The sequence below is a fragment of the Triticum aestivum genome, chromosome 1B (assembly GCF_018294505.1).
Source record: "Triticum aestivum cultivar Chinese Spring chromosome 1B, IWGSC CS RefSeq v2.1, whole genome shotgun sequence".
In the NCBI taxonomy this organism is placed as follows: domain Eukaryota; kingdom Viridiplantae; phylum Streptophyta; class Magnoliopsida; order Poales; family Poaceae; genus Triticum; species Triticum aestivum.
In genome coordinates this window covers 587,867,949-587,878,894 of record NC_057795.1, presented here as the reverse complement: position 1 = coordinate 587,878,894, position 10,946 = coordinate 587,867,949, and positions in this window count along the sequence as shown.

Genomic DNA, 10,946 nt, shown 5'->3' with positions numbered 1-10,946 from the left:
CCAAACCCCATGATATGATACGCTCTATCACACATAAACCTCCTTATATATTCCTCAAAACAGCCACCATACCTACCTATTTATGGCATTTCCATAACCATTCCGAGATATATTGCCATGCAACTTTCCACCGTTCCGTTCATCATCATCATGACATACATTACTTTTGTCATATTGCCATTGCATGATCATGTAGTTGACATCGTATTTGTGGCAAAGCCACCATGCATGATTTTTTATACATGTCACTCTTGATTCATTGCAACATCCTGGTACACCACCGGAGGCATTCATATAGAGTCATATCTTGTTCTAGTTTTGAGTTGTAATTCATGTGTTGTAATCAATAAAAGTGTAATGATCATCATTATTAGCGCATTGCCCAAAAAGAAAAAAGAAAGGCCAAAAAAAGGCCAAAGAAAAAAAAGTAAAATAAATAAAGGGGCAATGCTACTATCTCTTTTTCCACACTTGTGCTTCAAAGTAGCACCTTGTTCTACATGTAGTGAGTCTCATATATTGTGCTTCAAAGTAGCATCATGTTTTCATGTAGAGAGTCTCATAGGTTGTCACTTTCATATACTAGTGGGAATTTTTCATTATAGAACTTGGCTTGTATATTCCTATGATGGGCTTCCTCAAATACCCTAGGTCTTCGTGAGCAAGCAAGTTGGATGCAGACCCACTAGTTTTCTTTTGTTGAGATTTCCTTCATTTATAGCTGTAGTGCATCCGTTGCATGGCAATCCCTACTCCTCATGTTGACATCAATTGATGGGCATTCCCATAGCCCCTTGATTATCCTCGTCAATGTGAAACTTTCTCCTTTTTGTCTTCTCCACACAATCCCCAATCATTATTCTATTCCACCCATAGTGCTATATCCATGGCTCACGCTCATGTATTGCATGAAGGTTGAAAAAGATTATTTAAGTACGAAACAATTGCTTATCTTGTCATCGGGGGTATAGAAGTTGGGTACATCTTTGTGTGACGAAAATGAAGCATAGACTAACTATATGATTTTGTAGGGATGAACTTTCTTTAGCCATGTTATTTTGAGAAGACATGATTGCTTTTATTAGTATGCTTTAAGTATTGCTATTTCTTTTGTCAATATGAACTTTTATTTTGAATCACCTGGATCTGAACATTCATGCCACAATAAAGAGAAATTAGCTTCAGAATTATGCTAGGTAGCATTCCACATCAAAAATTCTGTTTTTATCATTTACCTACTTGAGGACGAGCAGGAATTAAGCTGGGGATGCTTGATACGTCTCCAACGTATCTATAATTTTTGATTGTTCCATGCTATTATATTACATGTTTTGGATGTCCATGGGCTTTATTTTACACATTTATATCATTTTTGGGACTAACTTACTAACCAGAGGCCCAGCCCATATTGCTGTTTTTTTGCCTATTTTAGTATTTCGAAGAAAAGGAATATCAAACGGAGTCCAAACGGAATGAAATCTTCGGGAGCGTGATTTTTGGAACGAACATGATCCAGAGGACTTGGAGTGCAAGTCAAGAAGCAGCCGAGGCAGCAATGAGGATGGGGGCGCACCCACCCCTACAGGGCGCGCCCCCTGTCTCATGGGCCCCTCAGGCGGCCATCGACGTACTTCTTCCTCCTATATAAGCCTACATACCCTGAAAACATCTAGGGAGCCACCGAAGAAATATTTCCACCACCGTAACCTTTTGTATCCACGAGATCCCATCATGGAGCCATCGCCGGCGTTCTGCCGGAGGGGGAATCCACCATGGAGGGCTTCTACATCAACACCATAGCCCTTCCAATGAGTTGTGAGTAGTTTACCACATACCTTCGGGTCCATAGTTATTGGCTAGATGGTTTCTCCTCTCTTTTTGGATCTCAATACAATGTTCTCCCCCTCTCTTGTGGAGATATATTCGATGTAATCTCTTTTTGCGGTGTGTTTGTCAAGATCCGATGAACTGTGGGTTTATGATAAAGTTTCTATGAATAATATTTGAATCTTCTCTGAATTCTTTTATGTATGATTGAGTTATCTTTGCAAGTCTCTTTGAATTATCAGTTTGGTTTCGCCTACTAGATTGATCTTTCTTGCCATGGGAGAAGTTCTTAGCTTTGGGTTCAATCTTGCGGTGTCCTTACCCAGTGACAGAAAGGGTTGCAAGGCACGTATTGCATTGTTGCCATCGAGGATAAAAAGATGGGGTATATATCATATTGCTTGAGTTTATCCCTCTACATCATGTCATCTTTCTTAATGCGTTACTTTGTTCTTATGAAAGTAATACTCTAGATGCATGATGGATAGCGGTCGATGTGTGGAGTAATAGTAGTAGATGCAGGCAGGAGTCGGTCTACTTGTCACGGACGTAATGCCTATATACATGATCATGCCTAGATAATCTCATAATTATTCGCTTTTCTATCAATTGGTCGACAGTAATTTGTTCACCCACCGTAATACTTATGCTATCTTGAGAGAAGCCTCTAGTGAAACCTATGGCCCCTGGGTCTATACTTTATCATATAAGCTTTCAATCTACTTTTATTTGCATCTTTATTTTCTGCATCTATATTATAAAATACCAAAAATATATTTATCTTATCATATTATCTCTATCAGATCTCACTTTCGCAAGTGGACGTGAAGGGATTGACAACCCCTTTATCGCGTTGGTTGCGAGTTATTTGTTTGTTTGTGTAGGTTCGTGGGACTTGTGAGGAGCCTCCTACTGGATTGATACCTTGGTTCTGAAAAACTGAGGGAAATACTTACGCTACTATGCTGCATCACCCTTTCCTCTTCAAAGAAAACCAACGCAAGCTCAAGACGTAGTAGGCATCGTCCTCACCTCTCCCAAAGGCGACAAGCTCAGATATGTGCTGCAAATCCACTTTGCCGCCTCCAACAACGTAGTTGAATACGAGGCACTCAAACACGGGCTCCGTCTTGCCATGGAACTCGGCATTCGCCGGATCCTGTGCTATGGTGACTCCGACTTAGTGGTCCAGCAGTCGTCAGGCGACTGGGATGCCAAAGATGCAAATATGGCGAGCTACTGCTTCCTCGTACAACAACTCAGTGGATATTTTGACGGGTGCGAGTTCCTCCATGTGCCAAGAAATGACAACGAGCAAGCAGATGCCCTGGCACGGATCGGCTCCACCCGGCAAGCAATACCAGCCGGTGTCGCCCTACAGCGCCTCCTCAAGCCATCTGTCAAGCCGTCACCAGATTCCGACTCCATATTCGTGTCGGCCCCTCCTGAAGCAGTCAGATCCAACTTGAGGGCCCCAGAATCCGGCACGGGGACCTCGACAAACGGCCCGGGGACTACAGCCGTGGCACCTGGCCTGGGGACTTCAGAACCCGGCCCGGGGGCTGCAGCAGTCGGCCCGGGGACTTCTTCAGCTCAACAGGCGGTAGCCAACTTCAACCCGCCACCTCCAGGCCCAACTGCCCTTGTACAAGTTGCAGTCGTGGCAATCGAAGAAATAGCAACACCTTCATGGGCTCAACCCATCCTCAACTTTCTGGTGAATAAAGAGCTGCCGACTGACGAGATCCTACCCCGACAAGTGCAACGGCGGGTAGCAGCATACACCATAGTCAACAAGGAGCTGGTGCGGTGCAGTGTCCCTGGTGTGTACCAGCGCTGCGTAGAGCCGGACTAGGTTCAAGCAATCCTCAAAGATATCCACCAAGGTGAATGTGGTCACCACGAGGCTTCAAGATCCCTTGTTACCAAAGCTTTCCACCACAGTTTTTTCTGGCCGACTGCTCTAGAAAATGCCAAGGAGTTGGTCCAGAAGTGTAAAGGGTGCCAGAAGTTCCGCTCCAAGCCACACTTGCTGGCTTCTGCGCTCAAGACCATCCCCATTTCCTGGCCCTTTGCCGTTTGGGGGCTGGACATTGTGGGGCCATTCAAGACAACCCGTGGTGGCATGACTCATTTTCTTATCGCTGTGGACAAGTTCACCAACTGGATACAAGCAAAGCCAATCAAGAAGCTGAATGGGCCAACTGTCATGACTTTCATCGCCGACATCACCACTGGGTTTGGCATACCACACAACATCATCACCGACAACGGCACAAACTTTGCCAAAGGAGCCTTGGCTCATTTCTGCGCGACACAGGGCATCCGACTGGACTTAGCGTTCGTTGCTCATCCGCAGTCAAACGACCAAGTGGAGCGAGCAAACGGCCTCATTCTGTCAGGCATCAAACCCCGACTGGTCGAGCCTCTAGAACATTCGGCTGGCTGTTGGCTCGATGAGCTGTCGGCCGTCCTCTGGAGCCTGCGCACAACTCCAAACAAGTCGACTGGCTTCATGCCCTTCTTCCTCGTCTACGGCGCTGAAGCCGTCATCCCGACGGACATAGAGTTCGACTCCCCACGAGTCACCATGTACACCAAGGCAGACGCCAAGGAGGCACGAGAAGACGGCGTCGACCTGATGGAAGAGGGCCGGCTGTTGGCACTCAGCCGATCTGCCATCTACCAGCAAAGTCTGTGCCGATACTACAGCCGCAAGGTGAAGCCAAGATCCTTCCAAGAGGGAGACCTTGTGCTCCGGCTGATCCAGCGAACAGGCGGCCAGCACAAGCTCTCGGCACCTTGGGAAGGACCTTTCATTGTCAGCAAAGTGATGGGCAACGGTTCCTACTACCTGATCGATGCTCAGAAGCCCAGAGCACGCAAAAGTGATGACTCAGGCAAGGAGATGGAAAGGCCATGGAACACAAATCTTCTCCGAAGATTTTACAGTTAAAAGCAGTATGTATCACGCTATCCTTTGTATTAAGTACGACGACTCCGGGTCCCCTAAGAAGAGCTCGGGGACTACCCTCTTTTATCTATATGATAAGTGTTATGCCTATGAGCGTGTTGTTTTATTATTCCGCCTAGCACCAGGTTCGACCAGACGGCCCGGAGGCTAGCCGCCTTCTGCTATATGCCGCCTCCTGTAGTCGGACAAGTAGTGTGTCGGCACCAAAAAACTTCCCCTGTCAGAAGCCGCAGCTTGCAGAGCGACTGTACGGCAGGCAGGGGTTGCAAAACAATGCCCACATGAAAAATGGCTAAGGAAAATTGCGCATATAGCTGAGGCCGGCATCCCGCCTTTTCAGCCGGCTGCCGAGCAGCCGGCCGGCCGGCTTATGCTTACCTTGCCAACACTCCAAGCGGCTAAGTACTTGCCCTCCCATAAATAGCTAATTACTCAACCTGGCTATAGTCGGCAGAGCGGCTGTTTGGCTGGCAAGAGGGTAGCCAAGGGAGGGCGGCAAAGGAAAAAAGCAAGGAGCAGAAAGCAAGGAAAATCAGAAGCCGACAAACAAAGCATAATTGGCGACAAGGGATATTTACATAGCAAAAGGCCCACTCGCCAGCATTCAACAGAGTTTGATATACAGCCTGCGAGTGGAATTGTGCAAATTTAATAAAAGTTTTTCGAGACTAATGAGCAGAAAAATAAAGACAACGCCCTAAGGGGCAACAGAGGGTTCCGGCTGGAAGGTGGAGTCAGTGGCGCCGGTTGGGGCAGTAGAAGGTCCTGACTGGATGGCGGAGTCGGTGGCATCGGTCGGAGCGGTGGACGACTGGACAGCAGAGTCGGCGGCGCTAGTCGGTGGAACAGGCGGTTGGTCGGTCTCCGCCTGGTTGCCTTCAGCAGCAGTCGGCGCACTTGAGCGCGGGTCGTTGCTCGAGGCGCGGTCAGGTTGAGGCTGGCCATCCGCTCCGACCTCCGGCGCGTCATCCTCGCATTCCTCATCCTCCCCCTCCTCCCCTTTGTTGTTGGAGTCGATTATCTCAGTCGATTCCTCGCTGTCCTCCGGGTTCAGCCTGAGCCACTCCAGCGGCACCTCGGCGCCCTCTTCAACTACCTTCGGGATGAAGACGCTGGTGTCGGTGTAGTCGGTGATCGCCGCCGCCCTACTGACAAGGTCGCCTTCCACTGCCACTAGCTCCTCCTGCGCCTCCAGTCGAAACGTGGTCAGCTGGGCTAGATCTAGCCCAGGGTACCATGCCTTAACGAACTCCAGGGCTCGGCGCGCTCCATCCCGGGCCGAGGAGCCCTTCCAGGCCTCCACGCGGCCGGCCGCCACCTCCAGCCAGTCGACAGTCTGACTGGGAGTGCGCGGAGCCTGCATGCCCGGCCAGAGGGTGGAGATCGCCTGGGCCCCGACATGCTGAAGACAGCGCAACATCTCATGGGCTGATCGCAGGCGGCCCTGGATGCTGAGGAGTTGCTCGCTAAGGGTCCGGGGGGCGTCGGCGGCAATCTGCATGCCTTCAGCCCTCCGCTCCTGGCGTTGAGCCTCGATGGCCTGGTTCGCGGCGATGGAGTGGCCTGGGAACAAGTCTGTTTGAATGAAGGGCAAGAAAGTTAGATGTCAGAAGCCAACAGTAGGCCTGGATAAGGGCCGGCGACTCAAAGAAAGAAATAAAAAAGAAGAGGCCTACCGGCGATGAAGTCCTCAATGCTGCTGAAGCACGCAATCAGCTACGCCTCCTTGTCGGCCCAAGCGGAGCGCTCGATCTCGAACTCAGCAAGGAGGTTGGTCTCCTTCATCTTCGCCTCCTTCTGAGCCGTCTTGAGATGCTCCGTCTACTCCACGAGCTGCGTGACCAGTCGGTCACGCTCCTCGGCCAGCTTGCTGCACTCCGCCTCCTTATCACGAAGCGCGGTGTTGGCTTCGCCCAGCTGCTGCTGCAAGGCGGCGTTGGCTTCTACAAAGAAAAAAGAAGAAAGAACAACAACACTTAGCAAGTAAGAGATGCAGTTGCCGAGGAGATCCGGCCCAACTGCTCAGCAATCAGCCCGAATCTCGGGGACTACAGCCCGCGGGTGCTCTATCGCGCCCCCGCAGAGAAAGAAGTTATCAACAGTCAACAAAAGAAATACGGTTGCTAGGAAGATCCGGCCTGACTGCTCAGCTGTTGGCCCAAATCTCGGGGACTACAGCCCGCGGGTGCGCCAGCGCGCCCCCGCGGAGAAAGGAAGACAAGACTTACTCCGGCTCTTGGACAAGTTGGCGGTCTGCTTCTCTAGCTCCCGGACTCCGGAGTTGAAGGTGGTCGCGCGAAGATTGTGGGAATCCCGCAATAAGGTTGTCAGAAGAAGTTAGCGTTTGATGCTTGCAAGTTAAAGTTCCGGACCGCCTGCTCAGCAGCCGGCCCGAAACTTGGGGACTACACCCAGTGGGTGCGCTGGCGTGCCCCCACCAAGAAACAAGAAGATCAAAAACGAACAAGAGAGAAGTTTACTCGGATGACTGCTGGCGAGTTCAGAAATGCCTCGTTGCACCGCTTGAGGGCGTCGGCTTCGGCCCGAAGCTTGGCCTGGCCATCCAAGGCCGCCTCGTTCAAGGCTCCCGTCCCGCCTCCACACACTCAGCCAGTGGGCGCGGCACTAGTCGCCTCGGTGTCCGGGACCGACGAGCTCGCGGCACCGGCCTCCAGTGGTCACGGCGCCGAGAACGCCTTCGCAACACGGTGGCGCGCGGGTCTGTGGGTGAATACCCACAAGTGTAGGGGATCGCAACAGTTTTCAATAAGTAAGAGTGTCGAACCCAACGACGATCTAAAGGTAGAATAAATATTCCCTCAAGTTCTATCGACCACCGATACAACTCTACGCACGCTTGGCGTTCGCTTTACCTAGAACAAGTATGAAACTAGAAGTACTTTGTAGGTGTGATAGGATAGGTTTGCAAGATAATAAAGAGCATGTAAATAAAAGCTAGGGGTTGTTTAAATAAAGAAGCAACAAAGTAAATATTAGTAGAGAGCTTTTTGTTACGAGGAAGTTATTTGTCCAAGGCAATCGATAACTAGACCAGTAATCACTGTTGCAATTCTATTTGAGGGAGAGGCATAGGCTAACATATCATCCCTTACATGGAATTCTATGCACTTATGATTGGAACTCTAGAAAGCATCCGCAACTACTAAATATTCATTAAGGTAAAACCCAACCATAGCATTAAAGTATCAAGTCCCCTTTTATCCCATACGCAAACAACCTACTTACTCGGGTCTGTGCTTCTGTTCACTCACGCCACCCGCCATAAGCAAATCATAAACATACTGCAAACCTGCAACGGGGATCCCTCATGCTTGCGCGACACGGAGGGCAAAATAGGACAGCACCAATAATAAAACATGCAACTCAAACCAATCACAATCATCAATTAACCCATAGGACAAAACGGATCTACTCAAACATCATAAGATAGCCATACATCATTGGGGAATAATATATAGCGTTGAACATCATGTTTAAGTAGAGATTACAGCGGATAAGAGAGAGGTTACACCGCTGCATAGAGGGAGGAAGAGTTGGTAGAGATGTTGGTGAAGATGGCGGCGGTGTTGGTGAAGATCGCGGTGATGATGATGGCCCCCGGCAGCGCTCCGGTGCCACCGGAAGCAAGGGGGAGAGGGGTACCCTTCTTATTCTTCTTCCTTTGACCTCCTCCCTAGATGGGAGAAGGGTTTCCTATCTGTTCCTTGGCTCCCATGGTGTGGGAGGGGCGAGAGCCCCTCCGAGATTGGATCTATCTCTCTGTTTCTGCGTTCCCTGATTCTACCCCTTCACCGTTTCCTTTATATCTGGAGATCCGTAACTCCGATTGGGGTAAATCTTTCGCCCAGATTTTTCTTGTAAAATTAGCTTCCTTGCGGCAAAAGAAGGGCCTCAACCGCCTTATGGGTGGCCCACGAGCGCCCAGGGAGCGCCCAAGGGTAGGGGGCGCGCCCCCTTGTCTCGTGGCCACCTCGGACACTGTTTCGCCTTGATTCTTCCTCCGGAAAATCCCAACTATTCCAAAATAATTCTCCGTCCGTTTCTATCCCGTTTGGATTCCGTTTGATATTGGTTTTCTGTGAAACATAAAACATGCAACAGACAGGAACTAGCACTGGGCACTTGATCAATATGTTAGTCCCAAAAATAATATAAAAAGTTGCCAAAAGTGTATGAAAGTTGAACAATATTGGCATGAAACAATCAAAAATTATAGATATGACGGAGACGTATCAGTGGGCCTCAGGAGTTGGGCCCGTCACCACCTCGATCCCAGCTGGCGGCACCGGCTAGCCAGCCGGCTGCCTGTGTTGTGCTCCGCCGGTCGACGGTGGCAGATGCACGATGACGCCCGGCATGGCAACGTCGCCTCCTTCCCTCTCCATGATCGGCTGATCATCGCCGGCTCCCCCGGTCGTCGCCACAAACTCTGGCAGAGGGGGCGCGGAATTCAGGGGAGCCACGAGCAGCGGCTCATGGCGGTGCGCGGCCTCCGCAAGACGATCCTTCGTCGCAGCATCAGCCTCCGCCTACGCCAGCTTCCTCGCCACGAATGTCGCCGCCTTGTCAGCCTCTGCCTTCTCCAGCTGGGCGGCTTCCTGCTCCTCACGCAACCCCCCACGTGTTTCGCTCCTGCGCCTCCCGGAGGTCGGTGGCTGGATCGATTCGCCGGGTGGTGGTGGAGGTCTCCGCCGACCTTATGACCAAGGTGGTGGCCGACTTTTCAAGGGCGAGGAGGGCCCTGAGATAAGAAAGAAAGATAAAGAAGTTTTTAGGCCAGATCGGCAAGAAAGTGGAAGCATAAGAGAAATACTTACACTGACACCATGATCGGTACCTTTGGTTGCCTCTGGTACTTGGCCACCTTCGTCGCGGCCTCTTTCCGCCTGGTCGCCGCGGCCGGGTTCTTGGGCTTCTTCGGCGCGCTGCCGAACAGGGTGGCGCCCTGTTTCTGCTTGCGCTTGCCGCCTCGAGCAAACGGTACGGCGGAGGGGCCTACGCCAGTGTTAGCGGTGCTCCGGGCAGGGCGCGACTCATCTTCATCGTCGTCGTCGGTGGGCAAGGTCTCCATGCCGCCCCCTTCTTCGGAGCCGCCTGCTCCGTCGCCGCCGCCTATAGCGTCATCCTCCAAGGCAGCCGCCCCCAAGTTGGGGTCGATCTTGTCGCTCACCTCCCGGTCCGGCTGGTAGTCACCACCCGGCCCCACGATGGCCGCCGTCACCGCAGACATATAAATATGCACTCCAGAGAAGGAGCCACTTCATACCAAGACCAAGACTAAAGCAAGAACTAAAAAGAAAAAACTTACGGCAGGCAGCGGGTCGTCGCGGGAGTACGGCCGCTTCCGAACCGCCAGGCTCCCTCCGACACCTTGAGGTCGGAGATGTCGTTCACCATCCTCGCCACCTCGGTAGTCGGCATCTCCTTCATGCACATCCTGCTCGGGTCGTGGTGCCCACTCATCCGACAGATCAGATGAGGGCGGCCTTCGAGCGAGAGAACCCGGCGCTCGATGAAGGCGATCAGCAGGTCAGACACCACGAGACCCTCCGACTCCTGAAGCACCCGGAGCCGGCAGATGGCGGCAGCCGCGTCCGCCGACACAGGCTTCGGCTTGTAGCCCCAGTTGGGCCAAAGGCCAACAGGGGAGCCAGCCTCGTAGGCCGGATGATTGAGGAAGTCGACTGCCGGGTCGATGTTCTCAACGTAGAAGTAGGATTGCTGCCACAGTTTCACCGACTGTGACAGCTTGATGACCGGGAAGGCGTTCCTCTTCGCCCGCTAGCGCACGACGACGTAGGCGCCACACTCGGCCGCCGTCTCCTTGGCGGAGGTGCCCAGCTTGCCGTAGAAGAAAGCTCCCCACCGCTCGATGGTGGGGAGGATGCCGAGGTAGCCATCGCACACCGTGACGAAGGCGGACAACAGCGTCACGATGTTGGGCGTCATGTGGTGCGGCTGGATGTGGTTGAAGTCCCTGAACAAGTGCGATCGGAAGACGACCCACTCGTCCCCCTGCGGCGCCGGCAAGATCTCCTCCCGCGGCGGCACCCGCACCTTGACGAATGCCGCATTGGGCATCCTGTGCGTGGCCCGGAGAAAGGTAAGGTGATCCTCGATCACT